Source organism: Coregonus clupeaformis, chromosome 33, assembly GCF_020615455.1.
Source record: "Coregonus clupeaformis isolate EN_2021a chromosome 33, ASM2061545v1, whole genome shotgun sequence".
Taxonomy (NCBI): Eukaryota; Metazoa; Chordata; class Actinopteri; order Salmoniformes; family Salmonidae; genus Coregonus; species Coregonus clupeaformis.
Window position 1 is genome coordinate 32820045 of NC_059224.1, and position 23303 is coordinate 32843347.

The following is a 23303-nucleotide window of genomic DNA, read 5'->3' on the forward strand; positions in this document are numbered from 1 at the left end:
CCCCTATAACAAGGGTAGGCAACCCTGGTCCAGGAGTGCCGCAGGCAGTGTTGAATGTGTCTGTGTGTTGAATTTAGGCATTCACTGAACTGATCAATTAGCTCAGTTGGTCAGGTGTGGTGCCTAGTTGGAACAGAATCCTGCAGTACCTGCTGCATTCCAGAAACAGGGTTGCCTACCTCTGCCCTATATAAAGCACTGCTCTTGGTCAAAAGTAGTGCTCTATAAAAGGAATGGGGTGCCGTTTGGAAAGAAATCCATATGTCTGCTGCCTAGATATGCAGATGTATTTCTGTGTTTGTGTACACACATCAACACTGGTTTCACATTCTATGCTTGGATTCAACTGTTACATGTTTATATTCTTGGTAGGGGATTAGTTAAATTCGTAAGAACTATTGTGCATCTGTTATAGGAAGATATGACATACTGCATTACATGATTACAGCCAGAAAGACCCGTTTTGTTGTTCAATGAGCATAATGTACTGTCAGTCATCATGCTTTTACAAAAAATATGTATTCTTGTCTTTGTCTAACAGTGATGTAAGTGGTTGGCGATATGAATGGCTATACGAATGCCTATAGTACAAGCATTTCGCTACACCCGCAATAACATCAGCTAAATATGTGTATGTGACCAATACAATTAGATTTTATTTGAGATATTGCACAATGACATTGTTCATTACTAATATTTGTAGACATGGCTGTTGAGAAATTACTGCTAGTGTTGAAGTCCATTAACAATGTGTGGCTGCAGAATTATCATCTTCTCTCTGAAAAGGAAAGTTGAAGTTGCACTTGAAATGTGCATTAGAATCATGGTAGCCATGGAAACTGTGTGACATAAATAGGCTAGAAACGGTCAGAGAGATGTTGCAGTTTTTAATAATGGATTGAATTTGGGTCATGATATTGTGTATGTTGGTCTATAAATTGCACTGTGTGCCAGATATGTATTCCATTAATCTGTATGAATCCCTAGTTGGCCTTCAAAGAGGCTGTGGGTGATTATTTAAGTTCTCGTCTGCGGAGTCAAAGACATCATACAGAAAATGACTGCTGTTCCAGCTCTGTGTTTTCAGTTTACTTTCTGTAGGCTACATCTTACCAGGTGTAGTATTTCATGTAAATCTCTATCATATATTTGGACGGTAGCAATTTAACTTTGACATTGTCTTATTTCATTTTTCTCAATTGTTTTACCATAAAAATAAACAATCTGTTATTTTCTTCAATTACTTGATCAGAAACAAATTAGCAGCACTCCATCACTCTGCTTCTTGGTAAAATAGCCCTTACACAGCCTGGAGGCGTGTTGGGTCATTGTCCTGTTGAAAAACAAATGATCGTCCCACTAAGCCCAAACCAGATGGGATGGTGTATCGCTGTAGAATGCTGGGGTAGCCATGCTGGTTAAGTGTGCCTTGAATTCTAAATAAATCACAGACAGTGTCACCAGCAAAGCACCCCCACACCATAATATCATCTCCTCCTCCATGCTTTACGGTGGGAAATACACATGCAGAGATCATCCTTTCACCCACACTGCTTCTCACAAAGACATGGCGGTTGGAACCAAAAATCTCAAATTTGGACTCCAGACCAAAGGACAAATTTCCACCGGTCTAATGTCCATTGCTCATGTTTCTTGGCCCAAGCAGGTCTCTTCTTCTTATTGGTGTTCTTTAGTAATGGTTTCTTTGCAGCAATTTGACCATGAAGGCCTGATTCACACAGTCCCCTCTGAACAGTTGATGTTGAGATGTGTCTGTTACTTGAACTCTGTGAAGCCTTTATTTGGGCTGCAATTTCTGAGGCTGGTAACTCTAATGAACGTATCCTCTGCAGCATAGTTAACTCTGATTCTTCCATTCCTGTCGCGGTCCTCATGAGAGCCAGTTTCATCATTGCGCTTGATGGTTTTTGCGACTGCACTTGAAGAAACGTATTTTCCGTATTGACTGACCTTCATGTCTTAAAGTAATGATGGACTGTCGTTTCTCTTTGCTTATTTGAGCTGTTCTTGCCATAATATGGACTTGGTATTTTACCAAATAGGGCTATCTTCTGTATACCACCTCTACCTTGTCACAACACAACTGATTGGCTCAAATGCATTAAGAAGGAAAGAAATTCCACAAATTAACTTTTATCAAGGCACACCTGTTAATTGAAATGCATTCCAGGTGACTGCCTCATGAAGCTGGTTGAGAGAATGCCAAGAGTGTGCAAAGCTGTCATCAAGGCAAAGGGTGGCTATTTGAAGAATCTCAAATATAAATTATATTTTGATTTGTTTAACACTTTTTTGGTTACTACATGATTCCATATGTGTTATTTCATAGTGTTGATGTAGAAAATAGTAAAAAAATTAAGAAAAATGCTGCAATTAGTAGCTGTGTCCAATCTTTTGACTGGTAGTGTACATAAACCCAACCTCACTCCGAATTTACTTTGACATACAGCTTGTGTAAAAAAGTTAGTTACTTTCAACTATTAAATGTTATTTAGGTAGTCTACTTTTATGTAGTCTAATTTTAACCTTTCTATGGGGAATTTTCAATGACCTTTCAATTTATACATAGTTCTGATGATTATGTTGAAATTTGATTGATGTAACAACCTGTTATTCAGGTTAAGTCAATGTATTTAAGTTGAAGTTTAACCTAATTGCAATGTTTACAACGCTGGTTAAAATGAGATGAAAACAGTACTGGTTGATGACTTTTTTCAAATCCAATGTATTTTCCACCTCGATTCCACGTCACAATACGTTGATAAATGACGTTGAAACAACGTTGGTTCAACTAGTGTGTGCCCAGTGGGAATACTGCATCACTCCCTAGCCGTTCACAATTATCCTCATTAGCATCCGTCTGGCTGAAATTCTCAATGGAAAATGATTATATCTAATGGCAATTAAGCAAAGACACCCTATTGTATAATTATGTGCTGAAATTGACAGTTGTAATGTTCACACATTTTGATGATGTGAAAGGTTCAAGCTCTCTGCAAAGCCTGCAGAGGAAACGACTGAGAGAATAGGTACGTGTACATGATGCCATTTCTAGTAGGGCTAGCACAATTATCGAATAATCACTTAACCAACAATTATGGATAGTTCACCAAATAGCAGTTTTTCATTTTTACATGAAGTGGGTAAAGTTGGTAATCATTTTAAAAGCAAAACAGCACAGGTGGGAGGAGAAGCTTCATTTCCAAAAGTTCAAAGCGGTCAAAACCATTCATCTTTGAGACAGGGGTGTCACCAAAGCTGTGTTGTATGATTAGGTATACAAGCGCAAAATATTTTTCTACAGAAATGCCAATTATAACTGTGGCCATTTGCATGACAATTTATCGTTACCCCAAATTCCATAATTGTCACAGCCCTAATTTGTAGTCCTGTTGAGGGTGATGGTGACAACCTCCCACCAAGACGGAGGCAGAGAAACATGAACAAGAGGTCCCCAATGTGTATGTATAACAGACAAGATGTAATGGGTTGTGATAGAAAGACACACACCGGGGAAATGTCTGTTGACATGTTATATTTTTTATGGATGTGCTGATAAGGTGTTCCCGTATCACAGACGCTGACCCCATTGAGACGACTCACTGTTTCCTGCACTGTACTCTGTGAGAGGTGACGTGTCTATCTTTTATCTTCAATCATGAGAGCTGCATACCACATCTTCTCCCCAGATGGGTTTGGGTTGGGGAGAGGACAGGAGAGGAAGGAGGGAGGACTGGCTGTAGAATAAAGGGCTAGCTAAATAACAATCCACAATTCCCTTACAATCTGCACATTTTCCTCCACAAAGCTGGCAATACCAATAAAATAGTAATCATATTCAAAATATGTATGTGTGTACAATTGTATGTATATGTGACGGAGAGAGAGTGGTAAAGAGGGGAGAGCGCTGAAGCGCTGGCTGTGTTGTGATTGAGTGGGACAGTGCGACAAGCTGTTATTACAGGCCCATGTGACTGACAGCGTGTGGGCGAAAAGCAATTGCATTCAAGTATGCCTGTGGTGACGAGGGTCTCTAGGGGAGCAGACAGAGAAAAGGGGAACTCAATGTGATGACTTACCGCTCACACCCCATTCACTCTGTTTGTTTACTCGGTCCGTTCATCGACAGAGCCACGAGCGAGCGTGGTGGTGACAGGGCACTGTCTTAAAGGATTTCACCTGTTTAGCCACACCGCAAGCACAGCCACACAGCAAGCACAGTGCATAGAGGTCCACTTCCCATGTAAACCAGCCCATGCAACACCGCTGAGTCTGACTGCAGTCTAGACTAAACAGACAGCTCCTCTGTTTACTGCACTATCCAGGTGCACAGTGAATTCTTCAAAAGCAACTGTGTATAAACTCCTAATCAACACGAGTTGTGTCATGGCTATTCCCTCTCTAGCTTATCTGCTTAAAAACTTTTTCCTGGGTGGAACTGGCAGCCACTCAGAAATTCCTGTCCCTACTCGTCCCTCCCTCACTTGCCAGAACTCACACATCAGTGGCTAAAACTGGCAGTAAACAAAGCTCTGTTACTGTTTGGGTTTGTGTAGACCATGTGGGTGATTGAGGGTTCTGCTTACAGTGGGGGAAAAAAGTATTTAGTCAGCCACCAATTGTGCAAGTTCTCCCACTTAAAAAGATGAGAGAGGCCTGTAATTTTCATCATAGGTACACGTCAACTATGACAGACAAAATGAGAAAAAAAATCCAGAAAATCACATACACTCCAAACTCCACTATGGCCAAGACCAAAGAGCTGTCAAAGGACACCAGAAACAAAATTGTAGACCTGCACCAGGCTGGGAAGACTGAATCTGCAATTGGTAAGCAGCTTGGTTTGAAGAAATCAACTGTGGGAGCAATTATTAGGAAATGGAAGACATACAAGACCACTGATAATCTCCCTCGATCTGGAGCTCCACGCAAGATCTCACCCCGTGGGGTCAAAATGATCACAAGAACGGTGAGCAAAAATCCCAGAACCACACGGGGGGACCTAGTGAATGACCTGCAGAGAGCTGGGACCAAAGTAACAAAGCCTACCATCAGTAACACACTACGCCGCCAGGGACTCAAATCCTGCAGTGACAGACGTGTCCCCGTGCCCCCGTGCTTAAGCCAGTACATGTCCAGGCCCGTCTGAAGTTTGCTAGAGTGCATTTGGATGATCCAGAAGAGGATTGGGAGAATGTCATATGGTCAGATGAAACCAAAATATAACTTTTTGGTAAAAACTCAACTCGTCGTGTTTGGAGGACAAAGAATGCTGAGTTGCATCCAAAGAACACCATACCTACTGTGAAGCATGGGGGTGGAAACATCATGCTTTGGGGCTGTTTTTCTGCAAAGGGACCAGGACGACTGATCCGTGTAAAGGAAAGAATGAATGGGGCCATGTATCGTGAGATTTTGAGTGAAAACCTCCTTCCATCAGCAAGGGCATTGAAGATGAAACGTGGCTGGGTCTTTCAGCATGACAATGATCCCAAACACACCGCCCGGGCAATGAAGGAGTGGCTTCGTAAGAAGCATTTCAAGGTCCTGGAGTGGCCTAGCCAGTCTCCAGATCTCAACCCCATAGAAAATCTTTGGAGGGAGTTGAAAGTCCGTGTTGCCCAGCGACAGCCCCAAAACATCACTGCTCTAGAGGAGATCTGCATGGAGGAATGGGCCAAAATACCAGCAACAGTGTGTGAAAACCTTGTGAAGACTTACAGAAAACGTTTGACCTGTGTCATTGCCAACAAAGGGTATATAACAAAGTATTGAGAAACTTTTGCTATTGACCAAATACTTATTTTCCACCATAATTTGCAAATAAATTCATAAAAAATCCTACAATGTGATTTTCTGGATTTTTTTTCTCATTTTGTCTGTCATAGTTGACGTGTACCTATGATGAAAATTACAGGCCTCTCTCATCTTTTTAAGTGGGAGAACTTGCACAATTGGTGGCTGACTAAATACTTTTTTTCCCCACTGTATGTGCCAAGGCATTGGTTTGGCATTGGTGGGAACCCTGCATACCCAGCCTCACCACCCATGCACATACACACACTTGTCCGCAATTGATGAACATAAAATAACAATCTGTCAGCCGAGGAAGTTATTATTTATATTTTCCATCTCAAAGGTGAAGAGGAAAAATGCAAACCAACTAAAACTGCCAGACAAATATTGTAGGAGGCCTGAGGCAGGCATTGACTGTCTGTTATTGTGTTTGTGTGTGTTACCTGTCCTGAAGGTAACCTGAGCCAGGGAAGTTGTTCTGTGGCAGGCTTTGTTATGAATGGCGGTTAGAACGGTCCTCTGGGCGCTGTTAGAGCTACAGTAATTGACGTAATCAAGGTATTTGGCTTTGGGTCTCATGCTGGCTGACAACAAGGCTGCGTTTACGTCTGTACCTAGGTCTGGGCTTGCCGTACTCCTCAGCCAGCAAATTCATGGATGATTTCTGTGTCCTATCGCTCGACCGCAAAACCCAATGAATCCCTTTGAAATGAGTCATCCCTCCGCGCTCTAAGATGTGACTGTTTGACCGACTTGTCACTCTCAGTTTGTGCAGGGCTTTTGTTTCTGATTTTACTCCGAACACTTTTGCTATGAGTCACTCATTTCGGTAAATGCAGGATTATACATGTGCCGGCTTTGCTTGCAATGTAATAGTGTATATACTCTACCTTAAATATACAGTGTATACATGAAGTATACACAAAGTATAAGTAATGCATGTAATTAATAAACGTCAAATGCCATTAGATTTGTGTATGTTCTACTCTTTCCGAGTACTGCATTTTCAAGATGGCATTTCAGCGAGTTGACTCTCCCTGAATGTACAGTTGAAGTCGGAAGTTTACATACACTTAGGTTGGAGTCATTAAAACTTGTTTTTCAACCACTCCACAAATGTCCTGTGTGGTCTGTCTGGGTTGCTGTGAGGTACATGAGTTAATCTGAGTACAGACCACAATAATGGGATAGTATGCAGTCCCAGAAGAGTTTAAATGTACTTTTCAAGATTTCTCAGAATTGTATCGTTGTATCTGTATTCACTTATCTCTAGTTTGTGAAAATTGTTTCCTCATAATGGATAGCCTTCTGCCTATTGTTTATGCAACTCAACACAAAACAACATTCCTCCCTGTTGAGCAATCCGTGCAACTGCCTTGTTGCTCTGTGGGTGAGTTGAGTCAAACCTTTCTGTAGTGTCCCACTACAATATGCTGCTATACCTCCAATGTCTTGCCTGAATGTCAGTCACTGAACATGCTGTTTGGTTTAACTCTAATTAGACTTCCTGACATAAAACGTCAGTGTTTGTCCCAAGTGTAGGCGGGAAACCAAGGCCTTGCCTTCCCCACTTTAGACTCCTTACATCCCACGTGTGTGTGCGCATGTTTGAATGAACTTCTCCTCATGCACTTTTGAGCATTCTCAGCATAGGCAAGATGTTGACTTCAGGAGCACTGTCTGCTGAGACAAAAGTGTGAGCCATGTCTGTCTCTCAGTACTAAGATATGGGACACCCTCCCCCTGGAGGCCCCCAGCCCAGCTTTGGTGCTAAACCATTTGGATGGGTATTAAAAGCTTCAGATGTCCTGAAGGTTTCTGTGGATGAATATGAATATGAATGTCTTCACTAATCTACTGGATTACTTTGGGATTGTCAAGCGGTGTCTCTCTGGCCTCCCATAAATCTCTCCTTCACGGACCTCCTTGCCTTCTCCTCACAAAATGTCTCACTTCACAGATTTACTTTCTTTTTTCCTCTGACAAGGGTCAGTTCATTTTTACCATTTGCCATTTAAATGATAGTACTTATTATCTCAAATTTAAATGGAACTTTTGTGTGGGTCACACATTGACTCTAAAATTACAATAATGCATGTTGCTTTATCCTCAAGGCAAATGAAGAAGAGGAAGATCAACCATGACCTGACCACGGAACTCAAAAACATCCACTTGTCATGGGCAGAGGCAAAGAAAGTAGCCCAAGACCGACAGCGTTGGAGATCTTTAATACGAGTCCTATGTTCCTCCAGGAATGAAGAGGATTAAGTAAGTAAGTCATTCTGCTTCATATTTAATTGACACACAGTACAGTAAAGGCGTAAAAAAGAGAATCTACAAATATGCATCTGGGGTTGGTCTAGAATTACTCAAGCAAAAGCCACCCTGTAACAACGGTTAATGTTATAACTCTGGTTTATGTAATAACTTTTCTATTTGTAATAACTTAGAGATTTTTTTATGTAATAAAACCGGTTAATGTAATAACTTGCCGGTTAACATAATAAAATGTTGAACGGTTAATGTAATAACTTTTTATGCTAAATGTAATGTTATTACATGAAATGGTGGTTATTACATTAACCAGTGAGTAACAACTTAATTTTTATGATAATGTAATAACTTCAGCCAATCATGTAATAACATAACAAAATCTATGTTTTGATGTACCCTCAATTTGATGCACGTACCAGCACCCACTGCCAATTACAACACAAACAAACTCATGCACATCATACAGGAATACTCATACATAGAGGCACTCACAAGCACACACAGGGGTACCACTTTACTTGATTATACGAAACCATTCATGACATCAGTGGAATGTAATTTTCTAAATAAAAGTCGCAATAGAACACACCTTTACTTAGTTTGGGATTCAATCCGATAACGTAATACATTGTTGAACTGTTAATGTAATCACTTTTTCAGGTTGTTATTACATTATCAGGTGAGTAGCAACGTTTTTGATGAATAATGTAATAACTTCAACCAATTATGTAGATACCAAATTCAATGATTTTAGGTATTATTTCCCTTATTTTGACTGACATCGATGGAATAGTCCCAAAGGTACAAAACTCATCAAACTGGCACTCCAGGCAGGCTCAAGCAGCTTGAAGTACCTATTTGAACGATTTCAAATAGTATTTGAACCCAGATCTGGATGGCACCAGGGCAAATGCTGTAATTTTAACATGTTGAATAACCTTGCCTGAAACCTGAAGAAGATTAGCTCCACAAGCTAACACCTTGGCTTAAGCTCAGCAGAGGCTATCAAAGTATTGTGCTACGCAGAACTAACCCAGTCAGTAACACCAGATATTTACGTCATTTAGCAGACGCTCTTATCCAGAGCGACTTACAAATTGGTGCATTAAACTTATGATAGCCAGTGGGACAATCACCTTATTTTTTTATTTTTTTATTTTTTTATTTGTTGTATTTTTATTTTTTAATGGGGGAGGGGGGGGAGAATGATTACTTTTATACTATTACAGGTATTCCTTAAAGAGGTTTCAAGTGTCTCCGGAAGGTGGTCAGTATTTCTACTATAAAATAACAACCAATCATTGACAATGCACTACCGCGAGGTTGAACGTTTCCAGTTCATTCCTACCTGTAGGCTTGCAATTATAATTTACAAGATCAAGGTCAATCAAAATCAAAATGTCTCAGAAAAGTATTTTGGATTTCTTCAATCCTGGTATAGCCAACCAAAAAAACCTGCCTTCAACCTCTTTGAAGCGGTGGATCTGGTGCAATCAGAAATGGAGAGAAGATTCGACCAGGAAGGGATATCAGCAAGATGAAAGAAAAACATAATTAACACAGCAAAAGGAAGCACAACTCAACTGGATGCACAGTCCCCTGACTCCCTTCACCTCCCAATGCAGCTATACACAGGCCACCTGCTGCTCTAAATCCACATGTTGAGACATCACAAAGAGACATCACAAAAAATACCCCATGCAGGAGTCCCAGAGGTTGCTTTAACTCTGGCCCAACTTCACCCACAAACTAGAGGTCTCTTCGATGGAAGTAGAAACCCTAATAAAACTGTGCCTCTGTCTTCCGATCTCTGTCCCGTCCTCGGAGAGGATAGTGTGTTGCCTACTCTTGTGCTTTATGCGCAAAAGCTTCTGGATAGTATGGTGTTGTCTACTATAATTAGTCAATTTTGCTTTTTCTCTTGAATGCAGTTGTTGTGTTGAGGTTTGTTGAGCAATTGTTTCAAACAATTATGTGCTTTGGTGGGAGGTTCTAGTGATAAATGGGTCCACTTTGCTGGATTTAGTTGGATGGCACCGGCACAATTCTGCATGGAGAGCTCTCAGCTCTGTTTTGGAAGTGGTGCGCTCATGATTTACGCTCTTATCTATTCAGTTGTGATGGTTAGGAGTCAGACACAAGCTCTGCTTTATGATACACAGTTTAGTTTGAGTTGAGTCGGGTCTCTCTCTCTCCCTCCTATGTCCCTCTCCCCCCCTCTCTCTCTCTCTGCCTCTTTTCTTCTCTCCGCCTTGTGGTGGATATCAAGTGATCTGGAGTAGTTCTCGCAATTAGTCTCTCACTTTATTCTATTAGGTTACTATTCTAAACTTGGTGAAAAGGCAATGGGAGCAATATCAAATAAGGGATATGGCACTCTTTCGCCCTCGACTCGCAGGCCTGCTCCGGCCAATGTCAAACACGTAGGTTTATAGCCCGTGGCACGGCCCGCCTGTCCTCGATCGATCGAGGTGAGCGTTTTTTTCCACGATGGCTCGCATAGCTGTCCATGGTCCTGAAACCGTTTCTTTTTGTGCTCAGTTTTATTAGACATAATCGTATGTTTACTAATTTAGTTGCAAAACCCCTCTCCTTTTCTCTCTCTCTCACACACACACCCATTGTAATTATGCAGTACATCGAAATGTGCGTGCTGTCCACAACAGGCCTTTTTGCAAACAGCCATGAAATTAAATTAACTTAGGCTGCAGTGGTACGGTTACCAAAGTTGGTCCCCCCTTTGCTGCTGTAACAGCCTCCACTCTTCTGGGAAGGCTTTCCATTAGATGTTGGAACATTGCTGAGGGGACTTGCTTCCATTCAGCCACAAGCATTAGTGAGGTCGGGCACTGATGTTGGGCGATTAGACCTGGCTCGCAGTCAGCGTTCCAATTCAACCCAAAGGTGTTCGATGGGGTTGAGGTCAGGGCTCTGCAGGCCAGTCAAGTTCTTCCACACCGATCTCGACCTCGCTTTGTGCATGGGGGCATTATCATGCTGAAACAGGAAAGGGCCTTCCCCAAACTGTTGCCACAAAGTTGGAAGCACAGAATCGTCTTGAATGTCATTGTATGCTGTAGCGTTAAGATTTCCCTTCACTGGAATTAAGGGGGCTAGCCCGAACCATGAAAAACAGCCTCAGACCATTATTTCTCCTCCACCAAACTTTACAGTTGGCACTATGCATTCGGGCAGGTAGCGTTCTCCTGACATCCACCAAACCCAGATTCATCCGTCGGACTGCCAGATGGTGAAGCGTGATTCATTACTCCAGAGAACGCGTTTCCACTGCTCCAGAGTCCAATGGCGGCAAGCTTTACACCACTCCAGCCGACGCTTGGCATTGCGCATGGTGATCTTAGGCTTTTGTGCAGCTGCTCGGCCATGGAAACCCATTTCATGAAGCTCCCGAGTTCTTGTGCTGACGTTGCTTCCAGAGGCAGTTTGGAACTCTGTAGTGAGTGTTGCAACCGAGGACCGACTATTTTTACGGGCTGCGCGCTTCAGCACTTGCGGTCCCGTTCTGTGAGCTTCTGTGGCCTACCACTTCGCGGCTGAGCCGTTGTTGCTCCTAGACGTTTCCACTTCACAATAACAGCACTTACAGTTGACTGGGGCAGCACTAGCAGGGCAGAAATTTAACGAACTGATTTGTTGGAAAGATGGCATCCTATGACGGTGCCACATTGAAAGTCATTGAGCTCTTCAGTAAGGCCATTCTACTGCCAATGTTTGTCTATGGAGATTGCATGGCTGTGTGCTCGATTTTCTACACCTGTCAGCAATGGGTGTGGCTGAAATAGCCAAATGCACTAATTTGAAGGGGTGTCCACATACTTTTGTGTATATAGTGTAGGTTAGACACCAGTCTGTCCAATTGGTGCTGTGACCTGGATAGGTATCTGTGAGGAGGTCAAATTGGTGGTGGGGTGTAACGAAGGTGGTTGTGTAAACTATGCTTGTTGTGTGTTTAGAAAACTTTTTTGATACCTAAAGAGGTTAAAGTGGTAGTAACTGGAAGGCCAGTAACTGTAAGGTTGCCGGTTTGGGCTGACAGGAAAAATCTGGCAGGTGTGAGCCAGACCTTTGCTGGTGTTATTGACTAAGTACAAACCTGGGTCACTTGTTACCTTGCCGAACTATAGGCATGTTGCCTAGAGGTTAGAGGGTCGGGCAAACAACCAGAGGTATCTAATCCTATATGCCATCTCCTGCCATTGTGCCCTTGAGCAAGGCACAACCACAAAACCGTTCTAAAGTGTAATATCTTTGTATCTCTGGGGATCTAACACAAGTCTTCATGTCTCACACATGCAAGTGTGGTTCACCAAACTACAGATGTAGGATCTTAATTTGACCCGTTTCTCACAGCAGGAAAATAATCCTGCAGCAACAGGAAATGTGAATTATTGTGTGAATTATAATTAATTGACATTTTTGTAGGGTTTGATACATTTGTTGTTAGGGCAAATCAAGCCAGAAATGTCCTGCAAAAACAAGGTAATCAAATTAGAATGCTATATCTGTACCAAACCACCTTTGTCCCACTTCTAGACCCATCTGGGCACAGACTGCATTCTAACCCGGGTCTCTCTAACCCGGTCTACCACAAGGTCTCAAGCAAGGTTACTCATCCTGATATACATCCTGTTGTGTGTATGGTGTCAGGGGGTAGGTACTGTGATAGCAAAAAGACAAGTTCCAGTTGAACAATGGCCAGGATTCAATTCGGACCTTGGAAGATCTGCATTGTAGCACGGTTAACATTTAAAGGATTGAGCCGACATCTGCAGCGTTTACTGAATGCGATCTTCGCGAAAGGGGTCAAATTGCCTTTAAATGGTGCGTAGCCGAAAAGGGTAGATCGGATTGAATCCCGGCCTAAGTAAAGATGTGTTCTATTAAGACTTTTATTCGGAAAAATCCATTAGACTGATGTCATGAATGGTTTTGTAAAGGTTTCATGAATACCAATCTATAATCAAGTAAAGTGTTACCCCGGTGTGTATGTGTGTACATTTCAATGTGTGCTTGTGATTGCCTCTATGTATGAATATTCCTGTATGATGTGCATGAGTTTGTTTGTGTTGTAATTGGCAGTGGGTGGTGGTACGTGCATCAAATTGAGGGAAGTATAAGCCTACATAAAAACATTTATTTGGTATGTTATTACTTGATTGAAGTAATTACATTATTCATCAAAAAAGTTGTTACTCACCGATTAATGTAATAACAACCTGTTAATGTACTAACATATTACATTTAGCGGGAAAAGTTATTACGTTAACTTTCAACATTTTATTACGTCAACCGGCAAGTTATCTTAACTGGTTTTATTACATATAACATCTAAAAGTTATTACAAATAGAAAAGTTATTACATTAACGCTGTTCTGAAATTAACCGTTGTTACACACACCCTGAGTCTACCATAGTTTACACGAAGAGCAGTACATAGTCTGTTCTAGTCTGCTCTCTAACATGCCATTGCAAGCCTGGCAAGAGGCTGCTATGAGCCTGTCTACTTGTAATCAATAGTCCCTATCCGTGTGAGTGTGCTGAACTATCCAATAACTATCTAATCCTTTGTCGTTTCCAGAGATATCTCTTGCAGGGAATGTGTTTTATTGTTTGTGATGCTGTGCAGCTGAAAGTATTGAGAAATATCCCACAGGCGTCTATAAAAATCATCATGCTTGTATTGTTTGCAGGAATCATATTTTTGAGTAGCACACAGATGCTCAGGCAGGCTTTAGATTAATTGTGATATTAGTTTCAGTTGAGTTGTGGAATAGAACTATGGAACAGCGTAGACCTACAGTAGGCTCACATTTCAGGATTCAAGTCCCAGTGCAATACATCGCAAATAACATGTTTAATGTGTTTCAAATGTAAGTCTTATGTCACTCATAATAATATGTTGTTACCATATTGCTCTGCTGTTGCGTAAACAAATGCCTGTTGGTGTTTTGATTTCCCTACCACCAGTGAGCCGCGTGCAACAGCATGGGGTGTTACAGCATTCATTGAGTGCCACTGTAAAATGTTGAGTGAGTGAACTGAATATTTTGGGATGAAAACTGAAAGCTGTCTTTAGCGGCAAGATCATGTATAATTACATTGAAACTCCCCTGTGAAAGAATCTTACATTAGAAATTAAAAGATTTCGAGCCAAACTCTCTTGTACAAACAGTATGTGGGCTGATCCAGAACAAATCGTGCCTGCGTAACATGCCTCATGTTATACGGCCAGCTTCCCCCCATGCCTCCACTTTGGTCCTGAACAACAGCATGGATTTACATGGCAAATATCTACTAAAACTATTGTAAGAATGTATCTTCTCTCCAGTAAAAGAAAGTTGCCTTTCTAGAATCTAACTGTAAGTTGGGCAATTCTTTATTTCTTGAAAGGTATACTAGTACCATGATTTGGAAATTCTCATTGGTAATAACGCAATTATAAGTATATTATTAATTTCAAAAGGCTGGTGTCTTATATCTGGTTTTAATATCCTCCTTTTTAAAGGAATATATATTTAGAACTGTAACTATGCCCATCCTTGCTGCTTTCGTGCATGTTCCTTAATTGCCCTGTATATTGTATTAGTCATGGCAATATACAACTGCTCATACTGGCCGGGGTAGGCCGTCATTGTAAATAAGAATTTGTTTTTAACTGACTTACCTAGTTAAATAAAGGTTTTAAAAAATAAAGGTATAAAAAAAATACTGAAACTGACAGAGACTGCAGGAACAGATGGAGGATCGCCGCGCGCTGCCCGTACTCGAAATAGCTATTCACAAACCTCAACTGCGGACTTTTTTTTGAGCATGTGCCTACTGCCCGGGGCGCCAACGCAATCTGCCCTGCGTAATGTTGTGAATGAGGCATAGAATGACGTCAGTGGCCGAATGTCAACAATGTAGCCATTGAGAGTAGGCGTTCAATTCGAGTGTAATAAACAGCGGAGACGGAGCTGCACGCTGCACAGGATCATCACACACACACTGACATTTGCTGAAGAAGAACAACAACACTTTTTATAACCACAAAACGTAATAATACAAATTTAAAAAATAAACGAATAGTGTAAAGTATATGTATTCTCCCTGCAGTCGGGGGCTTTAGGAAACTGCAAGGAAGTCACCATGTGATAAAAATTATTTGGTAAACGGACAAAAGGGCTGGATTACAAGAAAACAAGCGAAAGTTAAAAGGTGAGCTGCATTCATATTTCAACGAATTTACTGAAATGTGTTATCGAATGTCTTAATTGTTTAATTCCTGTGCAGTGCTCGAATAGACTTTAATATGTTTATAACGGCGAATGGAGTTCCAAACTTGTACGGTGAGTGGACTGTTAATGTTTGGAGTTCAAAGCTATGAAAACCTCTCCAAAATAATACATGCGTAAATCTCCAGTGGTTGGCGGCGTGCCGCTGAGATTGTTCGTCTGGTTGTAGCTATTAGGCTAGTTTGGATCGTGAATACTCGGTTTGAGAGTGAAACATAAGGCTACCACGTCCTGTTATGATCTGAGTCAGTGTAGTGTGAGCTCCCTCGGATTTGAGTGTTTTGCAAGTAGTGGATGCATTGCTATCCCGGAGGAGGAGGAGGCGCGTCGGAGTGAGTGTCGGGGTTATGCATGACTCTTGTTTTCGCTCAGAGAAAATAAGCTGTCACTTGCAAAGGCCTTTACTGTTTAATGGGCCATGGCAAAGGCAAAGACCCCCAGTCCGAATTCCCGCCCTCATTCACTGCATGGCTTTCAAGAATGAACTCGGAGTGATTCAAATGTGCAATGCAATTAAACTTAAAACGAGTATAGTTTAAACATGAACGATTAGGCTACTCTAACTGACTAATTATATTTACGATTAATGATTATGATTAGTATTATTCTTGTTAGGCTATTATTATTATGTTATTTAGTAATTATTTTATATTCTTTAAAGGTACCCAATGTGCTCCTGCGACAAAGCGGATGTTGAAAAATACTTTACTCTCACACATTTAACAGTGCAACGTGCTGCTTTTGAGTATATATATTAAAGCAATTTGACAACAGTTGGCTGAACTGCACCCATGTAATACTAGTAGCCATTATACTACATTCACCCCATTAATCCACAGAAAATCAGCGAAATATTTGCTGTGTAAGGACTGCGAGCCTTATTTGGATCAGCAGCCAATGCAATCGGCTATTTAGCCTTAGGGTGCCATTTAAAGAGCCAGAACATGCATATTTCAATGAAACCGGGGGAATGTGATCCCCCTCTCCATATTTGCATCATAGTCCTAACTCAAGTTTAATTGAGGTTACATGTGTCTACAATAGCTCATATTCTCAGCCTGGTCTCATAGCAGCCCAGCATTTCCTACAGCAGTGTGGCTTGAGAAACGATATACTGTATAGCCTACCTGCTACAAAAGCTGCGCCTTTACGCACGGACGGTCCGCGTGCTTTGTCATCGCTCACTTCGCATTGGCAACAACGTGGAGGGCATTATTGCAATTATAAATATTTAGCCTATTTCCCATAATTTCATTATTTGTATTTAATGTTTTTATTGGCGTTTTTATTGACGATGGGATAATTGGTGCAGTGACTTGGCGGCTTTGTCCTCATCTTGAAATCACCAACGGAAAGCGGCTCAGATCCGTGCATTAGGCTACTATAGCCTCCAACCATCTCTCTCTCATGCTGTGCAAAGGCTACCACGTTTGCTGCGCTATGCTGTAATAAGAATGTGTCATGTGTGTTCTCTCCGCGCCGCACATTTAGGCTATCTGGGATTGCGATGCGTTGGCTATTTCCGAAGAATTACACAATAGCCTTACAAAAAAACAACATCATAATCACTAACATCGGCCATGTGTTGTCCTATGAGAAGATGTCTGAAAAATATGCGTTGCGTTTCAAATGAATGATGTTGATATTTTAATGCAGTGATACCGCAGTTTGTAACCTATAGTGGAGTGACAATAGGCACCTAGAGCATCAAGACATTCCTTTGTCTACTAGTGCATTTGAACCGAACTGCTGATGCCATGTAATAACAGTGGCTGATTGTGCCATGAGTGTGCGCGTTGAAAATATTTTTTCAGTGATCATTCATGATTTGGACTGATGTATGTCATTTTGAAATTCCCCATTAAATTGAGCCCCAACGCTTGATTAGGCTATAACACCATTATAACTCATAGGCCTAGGTATAGGCTATCGAATTTAATTAATTTTCTCCTGTTCTTGAACCAAGAAACACAACAATAGACAATGTACTCTTTTAAACTATCCCTCTTTCCCATTGGTCATTGATGAGCATTTTATCAACCAATAAAGCAATGTAGACTATATAGCACTTGTGTAATCATGTGCTGCAGATATGATGCCATTGTTCTGCTGCCTTTTTCTTCTGTGCATGTGCATGCACATGCTTTCACTATTAGTGTCAGTGTATGCTTCACTTGCCCAGTTAATCTGAATCTATCATTTGAGGCATTGATGACAGTCAACCTTGGCTGGATACATTAGCCTATGATGCAATATCACACCAACAACCTATAACATCAGTGATATAGCCTATTTTGTTTGTGTGCTTTGATTAATTTGTTTTGGTTGGAACATTTCATTCTTGTATGCGTTTTCATTTATTTATTGCATTATTGTAACTATTTTCAACAGCATCATTTTACAGTCAAAGTAATTATGAGACTCAGTTACTTCTAATACCTAACAAATAAAGAAGAAAAAAGCATATACCTTATATTCCAATATTATCATAAAATCCGAGTTTCAACGCACAGTTCATCACATAATGACAGACATGATGACTGGTCGATGTCCCTCTCATGCAGGGATTGACTATAGGGAAGTTGTCTCAATTTGACTGCCCGTGTCTGAAATGGCACCCTATTCCGTGCACTACTTTTGACCTACCTTTGACCTGGTCAAATGTTGTGCACTATGTAGGAAATAGGGTACCATTTGTGACGTAAACAGGTTGTTTGGGGATCCACACAAAATGAGTCCCCGACTTTTCCATTCTCATTCTACTTCCTGAAACGCAGGAGTACCTGGCCTACATACTAACTCCTCCTTGTGTTTCCTTTGCTTTGTGGTAATCAACCCTATTATTTTCCAACAATAATGGTGTATTATGTTGCCATGTTAGCAATGCACTGTACCTTGCATGCATTTAAAACAACCACACACAAAAAACGTTATTGTCCTTGGAGTAGGCTAAGAGCACTCCAAAGTTAATGATTCATGAAATCACACTTTCCCATTTTCTTTTGAACTGTGATTTGTCAGGTGATTATGACCTAGAATAGCACTACTTTTCATGAATTTTGTTGAATAATCAAGAACAATCTAGGTTTCAATGTATTTAGGGACCTAGATATTAGATATATTATGCACATGAATGAATGTAGGAAAATAGGAAAATGTAGGAAAATAAAAAGGTGTTTTTTACGAGTTAACAATCAAAAGGCAACAATCAAATGTATCTGTCTTGAGCAAGTTTTCACACATACAACTTTGTTTTCGTCATCATTAAAGGGGCAGTCTGCAGTTGCTACATACATTTTTGGACAAATAAATTAATGATATATACCCATTGATTCTTGAAGAATTATAGATTTCTCAACAGCTTAGTTCAACTGTCACACCCCACCAGAACCCAAAATATAAGCTTGTTTAACTCAAATGTTTGTAAACATTGTCAATGTAAACAAACACTGTATAGTCTCAAAACATGCTTATTATAATTTAAAACATAAAATAAAACTATGATTTTGATATTCAGTCCTTGCAACCATGGCTCTGTCTATGAATTTGATAGTGGTTACATTTTCTCCAGGCCCATCCCTCAGCTTTTTACCAAAACAGAGGCAGGGTTTCCCTTTGTTATTGTTTCAACTGCGGATTGCCACGTTAAGGGATTGTTCTGATCCCTCCAGGCATTTGAGTAACCCCTACCAGCGAAAATGCAACATCTCTAATCACAGTCTTGAGTACAAAAAAACATGTTCCCATAGTTCACCTACGTCAGCGCAAAGGCATGTTTGACTGGGCTCCAGCCAGTGTGAGCCATAGATGGGACAGCACTGCTGGGAGAACTCTAAGATCATGCAACTCAGACAAGGGCTTTTCTCTCTCTCTCTCTCTCTCTCTCTCTCTCTCTCTCTCTCTCTCTCTCTCTCTCTCTCTCTCTCTCTCTCTCTCTCTCTCTCTCTCTCACTCACTCTTTCTCTCACTCCTTCACTCACTCTCACTCATTCACTCACTCTTTCTCTCACTCACTCACTCTTTCACTCTATGTCTCTCTCTCGCTCTCTTTCCTGGCTGTTTCGGACTCCTCTCCCACTGTCCGGGGCAGTGATACTTACTGACATTATCACACACCGTGTGAAATCAGACTTCATTATCGCGCCAGACCCAGCTCCATCTGTGGTTGCAAAAGCCCTCCATGAAACAGAACAGCCCTGTGTTGCCTGCCCCTCACTGTGTTCCCTTCCAGTTCACTGCACCTATCCGGTGTATGTGACAATAAAACATATTTATTTTGGGTGGGGGGGACAGAGTGTCAAAAACATATCACACACAAAACGCTACAGGCACAATACTGATCGCTCTGTTTTGTTTGTAGTTTTTATACTGCCTGCGAGAGATTATCAAGACTCCTAAATCACCCGGTGACTGTGTCATCAGACTGTCTGTGATGATAAATAATATAATAATAATAATATGCCATTTAGCAGACGCTTTTATCCAAAGCGACTTACAGTCATGCGTGCATACATTTTTGTGTATGGGTGGTCCCGGGGATCGAACCCACTACCTTGGCGTTACAAGCGCCGTGCTCTACCAGCTGAGCTACAGAGGACCACGATCTGCTGTATTTGCTACCAGGATGAGAGTGACTGACTAGATCACCTCAGAGCCCTACCATGTGGTCTCAGGCCTTGAGCCGGCTGGCTCACGCAGACAGTTAACTTAATGCTCATTTGGAACCCATCCTGTGATCATCCATTACTTTTTAACTGTGCAAAACGGATGTCAGCAAACTAAGTTAATCACATTTGGTCTGAATTGGGTTTAAGTGAAAACAACAGAGACTAGTGACGCCGATGGAAACAAGAGTCACGTAAAATAATAGACATCCAATGAAGTGAAACATTCAAGGAGAAGTACTAATGAGGCCATTCAGATCACTTTGCAGTAATGTCTTTGTTCAGAAGTTAATTGGAAGACGCCACCATGTTTGATCATTTTCCCTAATGGGCACTCGGCACGGCTGTGTGCTTGGAGGTGCTGTGTGCTTGGAAGTGTCCTCCTCACATTGCTGAATCCTCTGGTTTCCTTTGTGAAGCGTAGAGAGATCTGGAGGAGTATGAGGAGTGAGCCTGGTAAAGCTAGCACAGCTGCCATTTGGACACGGTGAGCCCCTCACAGAAAAGGCGGCAGCATAGGAGTGCTCTCGTGCTCTCTGGTGAGAGAGACGATGCCAACGAGTGGGCTTGCAATGCTCTCAGCCTCAAGTGTCACTAAAGAGCCTCAATTATCAATTCATATCTAAGGGCAAAGGCTTTAATATCATGCCAAAGGACTTATTTCCAGTCCCTGTCAGCTCCTACACTCAGTTGATTTTGCTTGGCAACTGTTGTTGTATTGGTGATGGGATACCAGTGTGCTTCTTAAATAGGAAGTCAATACCTCAATGAAGCATTTCCTGTCCAGTTCCATTGAAATGAAACCCCTTTTTCAGTTCCATTTGTAGATGTGTAGCATACTGTCAGACCTTTACATGTGTAGCAATGGCATTCATAGCCTAGTGTCATTGTCAATATCTGTTTGAATTATGTTTTCACACCATTGTTTTCTGTACATTTGCTCATTTGTATTTGCATATCTACTTATGGTATCACGTGAGAGTGCATAGCTGCATGTCTGAAAATATTGCATCTCAATGTAGCCTGTGCATGTTTTCACCAGCCCTGCCACTGTGTGTGGTCCTCTCCTCTTAAGCATCAGAGGACTTGAGTGACGTACGTGATACAAGTAATTTTTTTCTGTAGTTGACTCGGAAAATGGCGGCATCAAGAGCCACATCAAGAGCCTCAGCTGCACCTATTTGTTTGACTGTGTCAGCAGCACAGTTACAGTCCAACATGCACCAAGCAGGCATTGGTTCTTTACCAGAACCACATCCAGCTAAGGAAGGGCCAAAGAGCAAATTACCCAGTGTGTCATGGGAGTAGTTGTGTAATTTAGTTGACAAATCCCTGTCTGCATTTGTTTAGTTTCCTAAGGCTTCCTTAGTGTTCCTAAGATGCCTTTTCTATATTTAGAGCAAAGCAAAGCACCGAGTCCTGTTCCAGGTGTTGTCTACGCCCTTGGGGGCCCTGCTTTCATAGTGGTAATGACATGCATGTTACACACCTTATCAAATTAGGCCTGTTTTGCTGTGAATATGAGGCAGAAAAACAGGATTTTGTCTGCAGGGGTGTCTGTGTTGTGTATGTGTGCACACTGTCATGTGTGTCTCTCATGGAGAACTCAATAGATCGTATAAGTCATCCCCTCCTAGTTAAATTTAGAGCCATCCCCTCCCGCCTGTCAGCATTTTCCCTCTGCAGCTGCTGAGTCAAATGTGGTGGGGAACCGGAGCCCCTCTGACCAATGACCGGCCACTCACACATCCACCTAGTCAACCTCCCATTGCCAAACTCACCCATTTACACTGCCTTACTTGACCCTAGTGGAGCAGAGGGCTCAACAGTCCGATTTACAGGATCTAGACGTTCTCTTAATCACTCGTCTGCCTGTCTCTAACTTACTTAATGCGTCCTCATTCACTACTTGTTTTACACTGCTAATGCTTTCCTCTTAAATAGTTTGAAAGCATGAGTCTGCAAGGGCTACTCTATTTGTAAAGGTTACCCTCTATCTCTGTCTGACGCTAACTGATTATGTTGGGCCACAGCCTGACACGATGTCAGACAAAAGAATGCTGTTCTGTTGTCTTCCTCTCTAGCCTGAGGTCATATCCTTGCTGTTATGCCTGTGACAATCTCTTTTGTTCTGCTGGTGTTCAGCATTACAGAACTTATTGTTGTGCAGAGAAATGTGCAGCTCATCAATGAGGGTGTGCCAGAAAGCTAATGTGGGAGCTTGATGTAGAGTTAAGCTCTATCTCTGCACAGTGCCTACACAAAGCTGTGAGGGAGGACATGGGAGTCGCATGAATGTCTCTGTGGCTTCTGTCGGCACACATGAGTCACAAACTATTGCATGTCAACATCATGCTTTGTCTTACTATAACCTGGCTGCACTGTCTGTCTGTCTGTCTGGATGGATGATCAGCACAGAGGTTGAAAACATGACATTTTCAATGGAAAAATTGGAACACAGAACATTTGACACAGAGACAGATGGATACTTCGGTGGTGGTTATTAGGCTACTCTATAGCAAATGTTAAAAGTGCAAATGTAAAAAAAGATTATATTGTAACATTTTATTTGAGTGATGCAACAGACCTGCAAAATCTAAAATTAACAGTCCACAGGCATACTGTCAATATTTCCGTAATTTTCATTTCAACAGAGATATGGTATTAGGTGTTGAGGTATTCCTTGGCAACCCATTTCATCATCGTGTGCGCTCGCTCTCACTGAGCTTTATTGAATTACAAGGGTTTTGTTGTCGGTAATTTAAAATAATATAGGTTGAAAGCCTGAGTGAACCCGAGTCCCAGGGTCGCCAGAGGGCCCGACGTTTCCTGCCTAGGTAATTTTGTTTCCCCCCTTTTCCCATTTCTCTCCTTACTCGATGGGAAAAAAAGCGGCAGCGGTCTTTCAAGCACTCAAGAGTGGAAGGTATTTAAAACAATCAGCGGATTCCTGGTAAGGGGAGTGAGATCATTGTTTTAGTGAGGGAGACGGGAGAGAGGGAGGGAGAGTAAAGGGAGAGCTGGGATGATCCCGTGGCAGGCTGTTGTTGTCTGTCTGCCAGACCCAGGCCCAGGGACAGTCAGCCATTACTGTGAACTCTGAGGTAACCCTTGGCTTTGGCAAAGGTCACCATTCCTTATAGATGTATTTATTAGTACTGCTTTGCACATCAGAACGGCTCGCCGAAAACAAAACATTCCCTGTGTGTGTGAGGGGATGTTAACACAGAGCTCCAACATTTGTGTCTGATGA

The 23303-nt window shown here is 41.7% G+C and overlaps 1 protein-coding gene across 1 annotated transcript in view; it reads left to right on the top strand.

Annotated features, from left to right (window-relative positions):
• The first annotated feature begins 15063 nt into the window (after positions 1 to 15063).
• bach2b (BTB and CNC homology 1, basic leucine zipper transcription factor 2b) overlaps positions 15064 to 23303 on the top strand; it is a 129203-nt gene continuing 120963 nt past the window's right edge. The window contains exon 1 of the mRNA XM_041860804.2: positions 15064 to 15309. The gene's annotated coding sequence lies outside the window, so the exon portion shown is untranslated. The remainder of the gene's footprint in view (positions 15310 to 23303) is intronic.